This window comes from Octopus sinensis, linkage group LG17, assembly GCF_006345805.1.
Source record: "Octopus sinensis linkage group LG17, ASM634580v1, whole genome shotgun sequence".
Taxonomy (NCBI): domain Eukaryota; kingdom Metazoa; phylum Mollusca; class Cephalopoda; order Octopoda; family Octopodidae; genus Octopus; species Octopus sinensis.
In genome coordinates this window covers 7,095,389-7,115,165 of record NC_043013.1, presented here as the reverse complement: position 1 = coordinate 7,115,165, position 19,777 = coordinate 7,095,389, and positions in this window count along the sequence as shown.

The following is a 19,777-nucleotide window of genomic DNA, read 5'->3' as shown; positions in this document are numbered from 1 at the left end:
ACAATAGGCTACACTGCACACACAATTTATAACCTATTCAAAATACAACCAATTTCACTACACACACATACATATAAAATACACACACGCACACATACATATACACATGCATACATACATACATACATACATACATACATACATACATACATAACACACCAGGGCGGGTGACGTCACGCCGCCCAATATCTTTGACCAGGGCCTTAGGCTCAATTCAATCGGCCATGTGAAGCTGCTGGAAACTGTGGTCTAACCATGGCTGGAGAGGGTTGCCGTTGGAAGGTCGTATGTGTGTGGCAGCAGGATTCGGTTTCTTGCCATACATCTGGAAAAAGTTAGAGTTTGCCAAAGAATTTTTCCTCCGATTGTAATCCTCCATTACAATAGATTACTAACTATTGGGCGCAGTTGAAAAAGACACCAATTGCTCTGCCTGCAATACCCAGTCCCAGCCGATGGGCAAGATCAAGACGTTCGAAGACTCCCATCCCCAAGGGCATAATGAAGATCGCATGCTCCAGGTTCTGGTGTCGTCTTGAGACCGTGGTAGAAACTGCAGGGCGGCTTCTTTGAATAAATTATCTCCCAGACATAATCAAGTTGATATATTTTGATTTTTGTAATATACTTTTATTTTGGGAGAGAAAGTTGTTTTTTTTTCTTTATGCAAACTGTCGAATTTAGTCCGAAAACCATGTGTATATATATAGATATATATATATATATATACGCACATATATATATATATCTGAGCGTCCACTTCCCTTCAGATATGTGCGCGCGCGCATGTGTAATGAATATATATATATATATATATATATATATAAACACACGTGGCAGCACATGGCCTAGTGGTTAGAGCAGCGGTCGAGCGATCGCGGGTTCGAATCTTAGACCGGGCGATGTGTGTGTTTATGAGCGAAAACACCTAAGCTCCACGCGGCTCCGGCAAGAGGTAATGGCGAACTTCTGTTGACTCTTTCGCCACAACTTTTTCTCACTCTTTCCTCCTGCATCATGCAGCTCACCTGCGGCGGACTGGCGTTCCGCCCAGGCGGGGAACCTATACGCCAAAGAAACCGGGAAACCGGCCTTATGAGCCAGGCATGGCTTGAGAAGGAGCAAACATAAACACACACACACATGATTATATACAAATATCGGATTGACGCAAAAATAACTTTTTTATTTGTCTTTTTTTAATCATCAAATTCAAAATAGTATATTGTCCTAGCTTAGAATAAGTTTGAAGCTACATATTTTTGCCAACAAAGAAGACGTATACATATTCTGATAGCTTAGAATTGTATAGTATCAGTGAACGAATTCTTTGAATGCGTTTTGAGTTATTGCTTGGTTGTGGAAGAATCTCTTTGGCCGGAAATTATCACGAAAAATAAAAGGAAAACCAAAAAAGGGTGTCGTTTGGTCGAAGAGAATACGGGGGATTAAGATGGACAAGATAGCGTTTCGGAGCCTAATTCGTTCAGTTTCTTCATTGACATTTGTGAAACATGTTATCGAGCGTTGCCGTTGAAGAGAAATGGTCCTTTGAATGTAAGGCGCAAATGTTGCAGTACATTTTATTCGTTCCTTGATGATATTTCTCTGCAGCAAGACGGCGAGCTGGCAGAAACGTTAGCACGCCGGGCGAAATGCTTAGCGGCATTTCGTCTGCCGCCGACGTTCTGAGTTCAAATTCCGCCGAGGTCGACTTTGCCTTTTATCCTTTCAGGGTCGATTAAATAAGTACCAGTTACGCACTGGGGTCAATATAATCGACTTAATCCGTCTGTCTGTCTGTCCTTGTTTGTCCCCTCTATGTTTAGCCCCTTGTGGGTAGTAAAGAAACAGAAATAGGTATTTCGTCTGTCGTTACGTTCTGAGTTCAAATTCCGCCGAGGTCGACTTTGCCTTTTATCCTTTCGGGATCGATTAAATAAGTACCAGTTACGCACTGGGGTCGATATAATCGACTTGATCCGTCTGTCTGTCCTTGTTTGTCCCCTCTATGTTTAGCCTCTTGTGGGCAACAAAGAAATAAGAATCGTTAACATGCCGGGCAAAATGCTGTACAGCATTTCGTCCGTATTCAGTTCTGGATTCAAATTCCGCCGAGGTCGACTTTGTCTGGTGCTGTAACCGTTCTGCCAGCTCACTGCCGGGATCAGTTGCCGACCACCTAAGTAACTCTAACCACTTTTTGATGCAACTTCTATTTAAGAAAGTGGTTTGATACCTCAGCTTGCTCCAACCATTGCGCGCGCGCACACACACACACATTTAAGTTTTTCATTCTCTCTCTGTTTATTTCTTCATGTTCCTTTCTGTTGAAGAGCGTAGGCTCGAAACGAAAATGACTCTCTCATCTTCCTGATCGTCAACTATTACACCTGTTTGTTGTTTAAATACCTGTCTTCGTCTTTTGCTTTTCTGTAAATTTCAACTTTATACATATATACATATACAGGGTGCAGTGAATATATTGTCGTTTAAATTACGCAAAAATGAAAATAACACTGACATCTCATTTTAACAGTAATATTTACCAAAATTTCAGAAAAATATCTTGAAATACTAAAGAGTAAATTTATTCAATAAAATCGCCATTGGCTTCAGCCACGACCTCCAGATGACTTCAGAATTTCCTGCAACTCTTCCTGACGATCTCCTTGTTTAAGTTGATAAATGCTGCCAAAATCCTTGCCTTCAGTTCATCTTTGGTGGTATAAGGAGTTTTGATGGTCTCTCGCTCAAATGCGCCCCACACATAATAATCAAGAGGGTTGCAGTCTGGGGAGTTAGGTGACCAGGTGTTAGAGGTGATGTGATCGAAGAAATCGTTCGATAGCCATAACTGGGTTCTCCTGCTTGTATGGCATTGTGCAGAGTCCTGTTGCCAGACATAGGGTCTTCCAGCAGCCACCCTTTTGACCCAGGGCAGCACTTCTTCTTCCAGGCACTTGATGTAGGCTTCCGTGTTGAGTTTGAGGCCGTGTAGGAAGATGAATGGAGTCATAACGTTGCCATCACTAGTGATCACTGAAGGTTGTTGAGTGGATGTTTGATTTTTATCATTCTCAGTACATGTCCTCAGATTGCACTGTCCTCATATTGACACTCAAACACTCTGAAATGTTGATATTGGAGCTTCCGGCGCGAAGGAGGAGCAGTACAGCTTGTCATTTCGAAATTTCTGGCAAAATGAATTGTGTAATGGTGCTGTTTTTTCATAGACGGTGTCCAACTGACTCCATTGTACTGTGTAGTAATCCAGAACCCAGATGAGTACATACCTGCCTGACTGACTGAAGGAACAATACACCTTCTACCAAAAAGTGAAGACACAAAAAAATCCAAAGAACTACCAACCAATAACATGTCTCAACACCGCCTACAAGATCCTCACATCCATTCTAACTGAAAGAACACGCTTTCTTTGAACAGAAGTCTATCCTTCCACAAGCTCAAAAAGGTTGTACAAGGAATTCTTATGGGTGCAATGATCAATTACTCGTAAATAAAATAATTGTAAAGAATTGCCGGAGCAAAAAAGAAGAACTTGAGTATGGCATGGATAGACTACAGGAAAGCGTTTGATAGTGCCTCACACAATTGGCTACTCAAGGCCCTTGAGACATGTAAGATCTCTCCTGTCGTCTCCATATTCTTACAAGGTTGCATGGCCAAGTGGAACACGTCTCCTTCTAAACCATAGCAATGGGATGAGCCAATCTAACAACATCAACATCAAACAAAGCATCTTTCAAGGTGACTCCCTCTCCCCATTACAATTTTCCATGACACTGATCCCGCATCTTTCTAAATGGCCCCCTCTCCCCATTACTCTGTTCCCACTGTTCCCACTCTCAAACGAACTGAATAACACCAGGTATGAGTTCAAAGTTTATAATTCGACAATAAAGCGTCTGTTTTATATGGATGATCTGAAACTGTTTCTAGAAATAACGAAGAGCTAGTAGAGCTGCTAACAACTTTTAAAGAGTTCAGCAATGAGATCGGGTGGATTTTGGCCTTGATAAGTGTGCTAAAAGTCCCTAGCCCTCCTTGGACTTTCCCAGGAAGTCCTTTCTCCGCTTCCTCTCCTCGGAGGAAGTCCCTACCCACTTCTTTGGACATTTCCAGGAAGTCCATCAACCCACCCAACTCCACTCCTCCCATTCCTCGGAGTCCCTACACCGTACCTCGGAACTTTCCAGGAAGTCCCTACCCCTTTTCCGTGGAAGTTTCCAGGAAGTCCTTCCTTCCCTCCTCCATTTCCTCGGAAATTTCCAGGAACTCCTTTCAACCCTCTATCAACTCCTCTCCTTATATATATATAGGTGTGAGAGAGTTGGTACGTGAAAGCACGTGGTTGGATGTATAAAAAACAAAATAAAGTGAAAAACTACAGAAGACTTGTGTTATATGGTTAAAGAATATGTTTAAATCGTTATGTTAGAAAAATGTTAGAAAATTTTGTGTATAGTAACATTGATTTTTGGAGAAATAACCAGTTTCGTATTTTCTTTTCAAATTTCTCAATTTTTTTATTACTGATATTGTGTTATCTCTTTGCTGACATGCGTGTTTGGTTAAAATTCCGTTTCCCGATCGATTACTTTCGTGTTCAGTTCCATTCTACGACATTTTGGGCAAGTATCTTCCACTATAGCTACAGGCCAAACAAAGCCTTGTGGGTCGGTTTGGTAGACAGAAAAAAAACCCCGTTGTGTGTGTGTGGTGTGTCTATGTGATTATATATAAGTAAATAAAAAAAAATGTAAAGTTCCTTCTCGTGTCATATACGTAGACCCCTAGGGCTGGTTTCCCGGTTTTCATGTTGTATATATTTTACACCGGGACGGGACGCTGGTCCATCACAGGGTTTGAAAATCATAGCAAAGAGATTTCGAAGACAGCACTTTGACAGTGCCACTTCAACAAGGGCGGTTACATGCAGTAGCATTGATGCTACCGAAGAAGGTCCGGGTTAATTTAGCCCATACTACAGCAAGATTTTCTCTCAACCAATCAACAAAACAAAACGGATGCAGCTGCAACTACTCCAAACATGCTGGAAGTCATTGTCTTTCATGTCCTGCAGAAAATGTGTCCGATTTGTCCGTAGCTTCAAGGCTTGGTCTTTCTCTTAAGTACGTCGGTTATAACCATGGTAACATTTTCTAATATATATATACCAAGTGCGTTTATGTATGTATGTATATGCTGTGTACACGTATATTTATATGCATAATTATATACACACACACACACACACCACACACACACACACACACACACACACACACACACACACACATAATATATATATATATATATATATATTATATATATATGCGCAGGCATGGCTGTGTGGTAAGAAACTTGCTTTCCAACCACATGGTTCCGGGTTCAGTCCCACTGCATGGTACCATGGGCAAGTGTCTTCTAGTATAGCTTCGATCCGACCAAAGCCTTGTGAGTGGATTTAGTGGGTAGAAAGTGAAAGAGCCCGTCGTATATATATATATATATATTAATATAATATATATATATATATATATATTATATATGTATATATATATATATATATATATATAATAATAATAAATATTAGGGAATGAATCCAAAATTACAGGGAAAAATCAGATTTAGGGTTAAATCCAATTTTATAGTAAAATATAATATAATATAATTCGAGACAAAACCACTATTTTAAAACCAAACAAGGAAAGACTTAATCAATACATAAAATTTTAATATAAATTAAATTTAATTTATATTAAAATTTTATGTATGATTAAGTCTTCCTTGTTTGGTTTTAAAATAGTGGTTTTGTCTCGAATTATATTATATATATATATATTCTATATATATATATATATATATGTGTGTATGAGGTTCGGGAATTGTTCGCGAACGGACGTGTCTTTTTTGCCTGTTGCAAAACTGTGTTCAATTTATTTTGATTTTGTGCTACTGCATGTCCCCACAAGCACATACAAATAGTAATAATAAACATTAACCAATACATCCACCTAAAGGAAACCAATCCCAATGCCATAGGGAATCTACAGAGAACCATTACCAAACACCTATACAAAAACCTAATCGTGGGAACCCCACAAGCCACTCAAGAGAGAGAGAAAATCCTTTACCCCCACCCCCACAGCCCATAATGTAAGTAACTCCTCTTTTCTCTCAAGTTCTCGCCCAAGTTAGGTAGCATGTCTAACTTGAACCTGAATTCCTAGGTTTTACCCTGACGACCAGCTTGGCTCGTGGCTTGTGGGGTCTCCATGTCTAACCCAGCATACTTCCTCTTTTGGGTGCCTCCTTGTTGCTGATGTTTTATTCAATCTTCATACCTATTTCTTTATTACCCACAAGGGGCTAAACACAGAGGGGACAAACAAGGACAGACACAGGTATTAAGTCGATTACATCGACCCCAGTGCGTAACTGGTACTTAATTTATCGACCCCGAAAGGATGAAAGGCAAAGCTGACCTCGGCGGAATTTGAACTCACAACGTAACGCAGACGAAATACCGCTAAGCATTTCGCCCGGCGTGCTAACGTTTCTGCCAGCTCACCGCCTTTTTTATCTTCACACCTGTTATTAATGTTTACACGCTATCACTTGGTTTATTTAAGCTTGTTATTGACTACATGTATTACCCCACCATGTCTGTCCTGTATTGTCCCTCTGTGTAAAGCCCTCAGTGGAAAATAAAGAACTGAATTTCTTGCCGAACGGACGTGCTTTTTGTACTCGTGAGGTTTTGATTTTTCTTGTTCCTCCAACTGTGTTTAATCTATTCTTGACATTTAAAGTCTTTATAACTGAACCTGCTTGGCGGGCGAGTTTTCCTTGACGATACAAATTCACCCTTATTGGAGCGAGTTTCTATCCTGTATTGTGTATATGAGTTTTGGCACTCATTTGTTTATTCTTCCAAACATGGCCACCACTCTTGGACTGGAAACGCTCCCACAAACTGGAAAGCATGAAGAAATGTTTCCTCCTCTTCCACAATGCGAACAAATGGAAAGAAAAAAAGTATCGGCAATTGAAAGTACCACTCAGAAAATTTCCAACACCACCACAGCCAGCAAATCAACTGATACTAGCGAAATAAAGGGAAATAAATGCGACAGTCGCGGTTTCGCTTCTGTAGCTAAAGTCTACTAAGAACCACTTAACATAAACCTGGATAATTAAAAATAATTCAAAAGTCTAATCAAAAGAAAAGGAACAGATGTCACATTGACCCCATCCCATCTGGTGAAATCATACAAGTCACTACGTGTAGAACAGTCATCTACAAAATGCTAATTTTAAAAGACAGGAAACTTGAACAGGCAGCAAAAGAACAGATTGAAAAATGTCTACAAACAATTTGTAACAAAATTATGTACGTGGTAAGGAGGGAGAAGATATGGCACTGTGGAGGTAGGGTTCGCCTCGGAAGACGAGTCCAAGCTTCACTCAACAGTGACACTAAAGACAAAAGAATTGGCGCTCCTACCGACCTACCTCGGTCGGCGAGTTCCAAAGTTAAAAATTGGGGAGGTGCCCCAAAATTTGACATCGTCTGGGTAGTAGCAGCCGCACTATTCGACATCGAAGTGGAAATCGAAATTTTACAAATAAACAAAACGCACCAGCAGAATTGGTGGGGGCAGAGACTAGAGCAGTTGATTCCGGCAGATCAGAAAGCGCTTGAAAGGGTACTAGAGGTAGAGGGGCATAGACCAAGGTACAATCTCTGCTGCCAGAAGGACCATCTCAAAGCCTTTTTCCCGCGAGAACCAGAAAGGGTACGCCCCTTCCAGCAAAGGTGGTAACACAGCAGCAGACGCATGCTGCATTGAAGGCTACACCACCCAAAGCAGCAGCGACTGCACAAGCTGCAGCGGGGACTCCAACAACAAGAAAGACAGCAGCAGAGAAGGCAACAGAAGCAGCCACAGCGGCAGCAGTACCATCTTCAGTGGAAGGGATACCCCACGCAACAGCAACACTGGATGCGGAAAAATCAACTGGTGAAAGTACAGTAGACACGACAACAACAGCAGCAAATGAAAAAGACACCAACCCAACAGATTAACCCCTTCCCGAGTCCGACTCGGAAACCTGCAATGTAACAAGTAGAGTGGAGAGAAGTCTCTGAATAGAAAAACGACACAATCCAAGCACATTTCCACAACATAGACACGCTGGCACAACCACAAATCATAACACACGCATTACCAACACCTACAATATATTCTGAGTTCAAATTGCATAGAGGCCTACTTTGATTTTTATCCTTTTGGGGTCGAACAAAATGAGTACCAATTAAGCACTGGGTTCGATGTAATCGACTAGCCCCCACGCCCGAAATTTCAGGCCTTATGTCAAAATTTGAAACTAATAAAAATAACGGAGAGCTTAAGATTTAAGTAAGGCTTAGAAAAACATTGCTTTGTTATTGAAATATGTTTTGCTTGAAATGTTTGTGCTGAAAGACTGAACACCTCGTCAAAAGACTCCGACGGAGAGTTTATTGCTGTGAAAAGCGAATCAATGATATTAAATCAATCTAGAAGTATAGATTTAATACTCATAAATAGCATCCTCCAAATGTTATGTTACAAGACTTGAAAGATGGTTTATTAAAAATGATCGAGAAAATAAGATTTGAAGCTTTTACGTTTTCCAAATAGATTTAAAACATAAAACGGAAAACTTTCGGGAAATTAATAACATACACACACACACACACACACACACACACACACATAATACACGTACATACATATACCCATATACCTACCTTCACACTCCGCACACAACACATATATGCATACATATATATATACACACACATATATATATATATATACATACACTCAAACACACATACACACATATATACACACACTCATATTTTTTTTCTCTTTTTACTTGTTTCAGCCATTTGACTGCGGCCATGCTGGAGCACCGCCTTTAATCGAGCAACTCGATTTTGTAAGCCCAGTACTTATTCTATCGGTGTCTTTTGTCGAACTGCTAAGTAACGGGGATACAAACACACCAGCATCGGTTGTCAAGCAATGCTAGGGGGACAAACACAGACACACAAACACACACACGCATATATATATATATATATATATATATACATATATACGACGAGCTTCTTTCAGTTTCCGTCTACTAAATCCACTCACAAGGCTTTGGTCGGCCCGAGGCTATAGTAGAAGACACCTGCCCAAGGTGCCGCGCAGTGGGACTGAACACGGAGCCATGTGGTTGGTAAACAAGCTACTTACCACACAGCCATTCCTGCGCCTATATATATATATATATATATATATATATATATATATTATAAACGGCAGTTTGTCTGTGCGTGTTTCTGTGTGTCTGTTTGCTTGTACCCTCACCCTGACCACGGCTTTCAACCGATTCTGATGATGAAACTTGACACACACATAGCCCCAATGTCATAATTCAAAACTAACGCGGCGAAAATTTTGAAAAGTTCCCCCAGTTCTGAAAAAAATCGATAAATTCGACATAGGGTCGAGAATCAGAAACACAAACCGCAAACTGTCTAGGGGACGCAACTCCACCTTTTTTAACTAAAAAAAAAAATTACCATCATTTTTTCCATTTTTTTGCTATTTTTGGGCTATAACTCTTAAAAATGCTTTATAGTTATTCCCTTACAAACCTGAACAACGCCGGCGATACTGCTAGTATATATATATATATATATATATATATATATATTTATATCTGTATATATGTTATACACTTTTACTTGTTCAGTCATTTGACTGTGGCCATGCTGGAGCACCGCCTTTAGTCAAGCAAAGCGACCCCAGGACTTATTTTTATCGGTATTTTTGTCGAACAGCTAAATTACAGGGACGTAAAAAACACCACCATCGGTTGTCAAGCGATGGTGGGGGACAAAATACAGACACGCAAGCATATATATATACATATGAAACCAGTTGCATATATTATATATATTATATATAATATATATATATATATATATATATATTATATATATATGTGCAACGGGTTTCTTTAGTTTCTGTCTACCAATCCATTCACAAAGGTTATGTCGGCCCGAGGCTATAGTAGAAGACACTTGAGCAAGTTGCCGCACAGTGGGACTGAATCCGGAGCCATGTGGTTGGGAGGCAAGCTTCTTACCACACAGCTACGCGTGCACCTCACTGTGTGTATTATATATATATATATATATATATATAATTATTATAAATGAGGGTGAAAAATCGATATTAATTTAATAATACCGTCAATTTAACACAAGTGGCTTAGCACCAAAAAACTACGGAGGAATACAAATTTATACATAAATTATTAGAGAGTTATCCACTATGTGGATAACTCTAGTGCTAAAAATAGCTCCGAAGCAACCACAGAAGATCCGTTTCCAACTAGAATCAACACATTTAACTGAAGGAAAGTGAAATACAACGATAAAATAGATTGACTCTATACAATTGTTTCATTACTAATGCAATATGTAGTTTTACTTACACTTGCATCTATAAATCTTCGGTAGAGTTTGTCAGAAATGCAATTAATTAGATCGATTCGGGCGTCAAAAACACGAGCTGTCCAACCAATTACATTTTTAGTTATGTCTCAAATTCCGCGCCAAAAGCATGCTAAGCCACTTGGTGCTAGCCACTTGGTGCTAAGCCACTTGGTGTTTAAATTGACGGTATTATTAAATTAATATCGATTTTTCACCCTCATTTATAATTTTATAAATTTACTACGCGGCAGTCAATATTTTATTTGATGCGGCATACGTTTCCAATGGAGTCTAGGCAGCTTTTGGCGCGGAATTTGAGACATAACTAAAAATGTAATTGGTTGGACCGCTCGTGTTTTTGACGCCCGAATCGATCTAATTAATTGCATTTCTGACAAACTCTACCGAAGATTTATAGATGCAAGTGTAAGTAAAACTACATATTGCATTAGTAATGAAACAATTGTTATAGAGTCAATCTATTTATTCGTTGTATTTCACTTTCCCTTCAGTTAAATGTGTGTGATTCTAGTTGGAAACGGATCTTCTGTGGTTGCTTCGGAGCTATTTTTAGCACTAGAGTTATCCACATAGTGGATAACTCTCTAATAATTTATATATTATATATATATATATATACCTATATAATATATATATATTATTATATATGTATTGTGTGTGTGTGTGTGTGTGTGTATAGTTACTCAAAACATGAACAAAGAGAAAACACAACAGCAGTTGGACGTGGAACAAGTATAGTGTTATTGGACACCCAGGAAAGGAAAGAAAGAAGGAGGATTAACGTTTCGAGCGGAGCTCTTCGTCAGAAACATAGAAAAAGGAAAGGTCCAAGGAAGGGAAGACGGAGAAAGAAAATCGCCAACGATACACACGCGGTCACATATTGAACTGACCGGAATGGAATGGGTGAAGAAAAAGTTCTTTCAAAGACAGGAGCGTGCAAGAGAAGGAGATATGTGTGTGTATGTGCGTGCGCGCAGGTCTGTGTATGTGTGTATGTGTGTTATGATAGCGTGTATGTATGAGTGTGTGTGTGGGGGGAGTTGTGGCTGTTTATCTACGTGTGGTTTGGCTTAGTATCGTTTAAGGTCATAGGAAGAATTTATAGTAGGAATTTATAGTAAGAATTTTATATATATATATATATATATATATATGAAAGGAAAAACATTTGTACAAAAGTGACAAGCCAACATTCTTATCAAATACAATATCATAATTACAAAAAATATCGTTTTTTTAAATTGCCTGTAATACAAACGCTGAATGGAAAGAGAAACAAATACATTTAAAAATAGAATTACTAGCCATATCAAATGCTTATTTTATACATAAATACCACAAACGCACCTTACTAAATTCTCCGATCCTTGCACTACTTGTGTGTGTGGTGTGTGTGCGTATTTTGTAATTTTGTAATTATTTAATTGTACGATATGTGATTGTGCCCCAGTTACCAGAAATGTGCCTCATACGTAAGTTGGTCTGTTTATAGAACAGTCACTAAGTTTAGCGGTGCAACACTGTTGTATAGCGGTTAGTTGTCGGCTGGAGAACAATGACTCTTAAAATATGTATATATACGCATCGCCTATTTTTCTACGTTCGATCGCATTGTTTAGAAGTACGAATTTATTTCCGAAACGTAGCTTTCAGTGCTGGCTCTGAATTCTCTAGGAAACTTATAGATATAAACCCAAATGTGATATATGCATATATGCCATCTATGTATATATGATATATAAAGCCAAAGAAACAGTAAAGCAAATTAGTAAAATAGAACTGCTAGCCATATTAAATGATTATTTTTTACACGTGAATACTACAAACCTATTTAAGAGACGATGATCACCCCGCTTCTATTAAAATCTTGTCTTTTCAACGCAACATGTCTGTGAAGGAATTTTCTCTCAGGCAAAAACCACAGCATTATGCCTTTCAACGGTGTATATCATAAATCTTTATATATAAAAGAGAGGTTGTGTGCTGTCTGTCTCCTACGATTTAGATTCCTAACTACTCCCACATTTTGCGGTGCAGTTTAACCAAAAGCGGGTATCTTATAGTCGTGATTCATATCGAGCCCTTCTGGGTATTAGCGCGCGTCTACGATGAGTCTACGATTAAAAAAAAAAATTACCATCAATTTTTCCCATTTTTAATGCATTTTTGGCATATATAAGGGAAGTAACTCTCTAAAAATTTATTATTAAATCTCAGAACGTAAAAAGCTACAGTATCACCCCCTTTGTGGTTAACCATATTGAGATGGCTATTATACTTTACATCTCTAAAAATGCTTATATAATTATTTCCCTTACAAACCCGAGCAACGCCGGGCGATACTGCTAGTTTAATATAATACTTAAATGGTAGTTTAAGTATGTATGTTTGCAAGCGTGCCTCTATGTATACACACATACGTATATAGTTCGTTTTTAAAGACTGAATTCAGAGAAGAAAAGTTATAAATAATAGCATGTGAGTAATTGGTTAAAAGATCCTTTAAATAGAAACATGTGAGGAGTTCCCTTGCAGGAGTAGCTGTGTGGTAAGACGCAGGAGTGGCTGTGTGGTAAGTAGCTTGCTTACCAACCACATGGTTCCGGGTTCGTTCCCACTGCGTGGAACTTTGGGCAAGTGTCTTCTACTATAGCCTCAGGTCGACCAAAGCCTTGTGAGTGGATTTGGTAGACGGAAACTGAAAGAAGCCCGTCGTATATATGTATATATATATATATATATGTGAGTATGTGTGTGTGTGTGTGTGTGTGTGTGTTTGTATGTCTGTGTTTGTCCCCCAGCATCGCTTGACAACCGATGCTGGTATGCTTACGTCCCCGTAACTTAGCGGTTCGGCAAAAGATACCGTTAGAATAAGTACTAGGCTTACAATGAATAAGTCCTGGGGTCGATTTGCTCGACTAAAAGGTTGTGCTCCAGCATGGCCACAGTCAAATGACTGAAACAAGTAAAAGAGTAAAAGAGTATATATATATTGGGGGAGGGGGCGGAGGGATCAAAATGTTATACTCTGATTCCACATATTGCTCTGTTTTCGTTTTATTGTGAGAAGTAAAATAGCAAATTCTAAAAAGCATGCGACCACCCCTACCCCTCGCAAAGCCCCCTTACCAATTCTGCGTTTTGAATACTGAAAATGTAAGGAACTGTAAGCTTGTTTTAATGCTATTAAGTTTGTATTGGCTAAATATTACCTATACAACATTTTATAAATTATATGCAAACCCGCCCCCACCATCTGAAAAAAAAAATAAAAACAGTGATTAGAATTTTTATTTATTTATATAGTTTGTATTCTTTCTTTTTTTATATAAAAAAAAGCTTATATTCTTTGTAAATTCTTAATGACTATTATAGTAGGCAAAAAAAAAAAAAACTATACACGAATCTCGAACGAAATAAATGAACAGTGAACGCTATAGAATAAGCATTATTAGTATTTATTATTTGCTTAAATGACCATTGTCTTTTCCAGTCAAAGTGAGGTAAACTTTGACTTGATGTCTGCACACTTAATATGAATTCGTGCCTATTTTCGAAGCCTATTCTGACTTTAGAAGCTTTTGTCACTAAATTGATAACATGCTCGACTCCTTGGCCACGGCAGTCAGATCTTCTGGTTTGTTTGTCATAACACGTGCAGGTGCATATATCAAACATTTCATTGAACTCCTCTGATTTCTTATCAATACTATGCCCTCTTTGCTTGATTGGTATACTCTTTTACTCTTTTACTTGTTTCAGTCATTTGACTGCGGCCATGCTGGAGCACCGCCTTTAATCGAGCAACTCGACCCCGGGACTTATTCTTTTGTAAGCCCAGTACTTATTCTATCGGTCTCTTTTGCCGAACCGCTAAGTAACGGGGACATAAACACACCAGCATCGGTTGTCAAGCAATGCTAAGGGAACAAACACAGACACACAAACACACACACACACACACACACATATATATATACATATATACGACAGGCTTCTTTCAGTTTCCGTCTACCAAATCCACTCACAAGGCAGAAGACACTCACATAGCAGAAGACACTTGCCCAAGATGCCATGCAGTGGGACTGAACCCGGAACCATGTGGTTGGTAAGCAAGCTACTTACCACACAGCCATTCCTACGCCTATATGAAACATTTCATTGAACTCCTCTAATTTCTTATCAAACCTATCTCTTTGCTTGATAGGTAGTATGTTGCTTAATTTATACGCAGATTCAATTAATCTCTCAATTTTTGGAGCTATTCCCTCAAATCCAATGTAAGGAATAGAAAATTTGTCCCATGTTGTGTTCACATCTGCAGCAACAAACCAGTAGCATTCTTTCGCTGAGGGCGAAGTTTTTGATATCTATTCTTAACGTTTTCTTATGTGTAAATGATGTCGGAACACATCAGTTCTTGATGGGGTCATTGCTGTAGGGAATTCTGCAGGAAATCCAGATGCTGTATTTTCAGTTTCAGTATTCAAAACGCAGAATTGGTAGGGGCTTTGCGAGGGATAGGGGTGGTCGCATGCTTTTTAGAATTTGTTATTTTACTTCTCCAAATGCTGAATTACGGCTTTTACGTCTAGTTGCCATTACTCTTTACTCTTTTACTTGTTTCAGTCATTTGACTGCGGCCATGCTGCAGCACCGCCTTTAGTCGAGAAAATCGACCCCAGGACTTATTCTTTGTAAGCCTAGAACTTATTCTATCGGTATCTTTTGCCGAACCGCTAAGTTACGAGAACGTAAACACACCAGCATCGGTTGTCAAGCAATGTTGGGGGGACAAACACAGACACACAAACATATACGCACATACATAGATACATATATATATATATATATATATATGTGTGTGTGTGTGTGTGTGTATATATATACATACATATATACGACAGGCTTCTTTCAGTTTCCGTCTACCAAATCCACCCACAAGGCTTAGGTCGGCCCGAGGCTATAGTAGAAGACACTTGCCCAAGGTGCCACGCAGTGGGACTGAACCCAGAACCATGTGGTTAGTAAACAAGCTACTTACCACACAGCCACTCCTACGCCATTATATAATTTTATCCACTTAAATTATTACAGTTTAAATTTATGTAGATACTTTTTTAAAATTATAATACAATTTAGCTCTGAAATAATCTGAAAAACAAAAGAAAATCATTAAACAAATATATACCTTATAAAAAAAATCATTTAATACATATTGAAAAGTTATAATGTTACCATGTGGAAGGGATATCTAGCTACCAGTTGTCTTATATCTCAATGTTTTTGCTATCTTTACTCATCAGATGTTTTAAATAAGGTTTCTACAGTGAAATATGTTCAAGTGTTTCATATCCATAAACAATTTAGTATATATGTGCTAGAGATTATATAATTAATAAAGAAAATTAGGGTATTTAATTATGGGGGTGTATGCGAAGGGTACAGGGGTGACATAACTCTAAATGTCATATACTTTATTTAAAATATACTATTTGAAACTGTGTGTATACCGTAGATTTGAGGTTCCTTAAAATGGTTGTTTCGACCCCACCCCCAATATATATATAGATATCGATATATATATATATATATATTATATATATATATATATATATATATATTATATATATAGATATGTATATATATACACGCAAAATTAGAGGAATGACCACTAAAGGGATAGCCTATAAGCTAAATATAGACGTCAAATTGCCATTTAATATTATACATAATACATACATACATACAACATACATACATACATACATAAAACACACACACACACACACATATATATATATATATATATATATATATATATATAAAGAAACGGAAGACTGAAAATTACGACGAATATTCAAATATAAATATATAGATATCGATATACTTTGATACTTTGATAGGTTTCGGCCATTATTGGCCCAGGCCATGTCTAACTTAATAGCACCACCTGGTGAAGTCTTTCAAGTCAGAATTTGGGCACTATGGCCCACTCAAGTAGAGAGTTATTGTTTACAGAGACATATCCAGGTGTAGGGGGTTTATCCGGGATTTCTTGAAGGAATCTGTCCAAAGACTTAATTACAGAGTGTACAAATGACAGGGAAAATTAAAGAGAAGTTATGATGCTGTAACGCCATACCTATATATATATATAATATGAAACCAATGATAGCCTTAATATACAAATATAGACATTTTATCCTCCAGTGCAGTGTTGAGCTCTCATTGTCGTCCTTAAATATTTACGTATATATATATATCATATTTATTTATATATATATCTGTGTGTGCGTGAGTGAGTGTGTGTTTAGTAGGTTATTACGATATTAAACGGTTAAGTATGGAGGTTAAGTATTGCCAAATGTTTTGCGCCACGGGATGGTCCACTTAAACTTAGAAATTTTGGTAAACAAAAGAAAAAACAATAGGTATTGGAAAGATACACACTTGTTATAATTTAAAAAAAATTAAGCTCTTAACGTATCAAGCGCAATTGAAGTTTTCTCTCGAGTTGTTAATTATCTAATCGTCAAGTTAATCTTAGAGAATTGTTTGTTTATATTATTTAGAAAATTTAACGTACATCTCTACTACATATATAAAATGTCGGACAACAATAATAATTTAGCTGATAATTTTTTATCAAAAGAATTTCATTATGAATTTCCACCTTTTCCACAAATCTTATAATAAATCTTATAACAAATCTTATAATAATACATGTAAATCTGATAATGAAGTCATTAAAATCGTATTTAGCATAAAAAACAAAAAGCCAAACACTTAGTATAATCACCAATTCTATGAGAAATAACAGGAATGGAAACCGAAAAGCGTAATCTGGTTCAGTGCTCTATTTAACAATAGATAGTGACATTTCTAGCTAAGACACTCTGAAAATAATTAGAAAAAGCCGTCATGGTGCTATGTATTGGAATTGCCAGCTATTGCAATGAAATCGCCGTTATCTTTCTGTCTGGTTGGCTACAAAAGACCCCTAATGAAATCAGTTTATTTCGTGTAGTTTCTGCCGCGGCGAGTGTTGAAACTTGTACTTACAGGCCAAAGAATTATCAGTTTTACAGGTAACCTATCTTTTTGCCTTGTACTTTAGCAACGCTATATTACAGTTAGTGAACGACGTCACAGACGTGCGATGAAGGATTTCCAAACAATGGACATAAGATTAAAAAAAAAAAAAATAATAATCATGATAATAATAATAAGCGAGTGAAGAACGAATATATAGTGCGTATGTTTATTTGGGAAAAAAAATAATAATGGCCACCCGGAAATATAACAATATTCTTTTCTTCTATAGGCACAAGGCCCGAAATTTTGTGGGAGGGGGGCCAGTCGATTAGATTGAACCCAGTACTCAACTGGTACTTAATTAATCGACCCCGAAAGGATGAAAAGCAAAGTCGACCTCGGCGGAATTTGAACTCCGAATGTAAAGACAGACGAAATACCGCTAAGCATTTCACCTGGCATACTAACATTTCTTATTTCTTTATTGCCCACAAGGGGCTAAACATAGAAGGTACAAACAAGGACAGACAAACGGATTAAGTCGATTACATCAACCCCAGTGCGTAACTGGTACTTAATTTATCGACCTCGAAAGGATGAAAGGCAAAGTCGACCTTGGCGGAATTTGAACACAGAACGCAGCGGCGGACGAAATACCTATTTCTTTACTAACCACAAGGGGTTAAACACAGAGAGGACAGACAAACGGATTAAGTCGATTATATCGACCCCAGTGCGTAACTGATACTTAATTTATCGAGCCCGAAAGGATGAAAGGTAAAGTCGACCTCGGCGGAATTTGAACTCAGAAAGGTAACGGCAGACGAAATACGGCTACGCATTTCGCCCGGCGTGCTAACGTTTCTGCCAGCTCGCCGCCTTCTAAATATGGCAATATTAGAAAAAGCATTTGTCTTCTAATCGCTAATATAAATTTAAAAGCAGAAACTTTATCCAAGTATCATATATGGACATAGAACAATCCTCAGTCAATATCAATTGCGCACTCTTTTACACACACACATACACGCACCCCATCCCGCAAAAAAAAAAAATTATTTTTCAGCTGGTTGTTAGCTACTGGACACCGACTGAAACATAATCAGTTTAAGTATTGATAGGTGTAGCTGGGCCACAGAAACTGAATCCGGAAGCTGTTATGCTATTAGAGGAATGTGAGCCACTTCTTAGAACTCAAATAAACATTAGACTTGAGTAGTCGGTGGTGGCCATGGGCGCCAGCTTGAGATGGATATATATACGTGTGTATATGTGTGTGTGTGTGTGTGTGTGAGAAAGTGTATGTGAGTGTGTGTGTGTGTGTGTGTGTGTGTGTGTAGGCAAGGATATGTGATTAGGAAGCTCGCTTTGCATCAAAGTAGTTTCTGGTTCGGTTCCACTGTGCAGCACTTTCGCCAAGTATCTTCTGCTATCAGCCTGGATCGACGAATGTCTTATGAATAAATATGGTACATATAATCACACGACATTGTATTTTTAGTTAACTGATGAGAGATGAGTGTGTCCACGTTTTGTGCGTGTTTTTTGTTTTCCTTTGTCGTTCTTCTGTGCAATTCTTTACTCCTGTTTGTGTTGTGTGTGTGTGTGTGTGTGTGTGTGTGTGTGTGTGCGTGTGTGTGTGCGCGTGGTATATATATGATAACAAAGGGTAAAATTAATTAATTAACTAGTAATCCATAATTTCACCAAGTAGAATTCGGCATGAAAAGGGACCATTTCTCGGTAATTTTAAGTAATATATTATAATTAGGGCTCAGCAAAGATTTGCTTTACCACATACCGAAGTTTAGAAATAGCAACCAGAGAACCTTAGCTATTCCCTCTACTTTAAAAAGAAATTCCCGGACAAAAACAAATTAACCAAATATGAACCATTTTGTTGCACAATGCGTCTCCATCATTCCTTTAACTTGAAAATACCCTTTTCTCAGAATTGAGGTGTCTAGGAGGGTAAATCGAAAGGTAAGCTACTATAAAATCGGTACGAACTTTTCGGACAACCCAATATATATATGTACTCTTTTACTAGTTTCAGCCGTGCGATTGCAGTCATACTGGAGCTACCTTTTATCCTGTTTATGCTTCTGACATCAGACTGCGACCATGCTGGAGCACCAC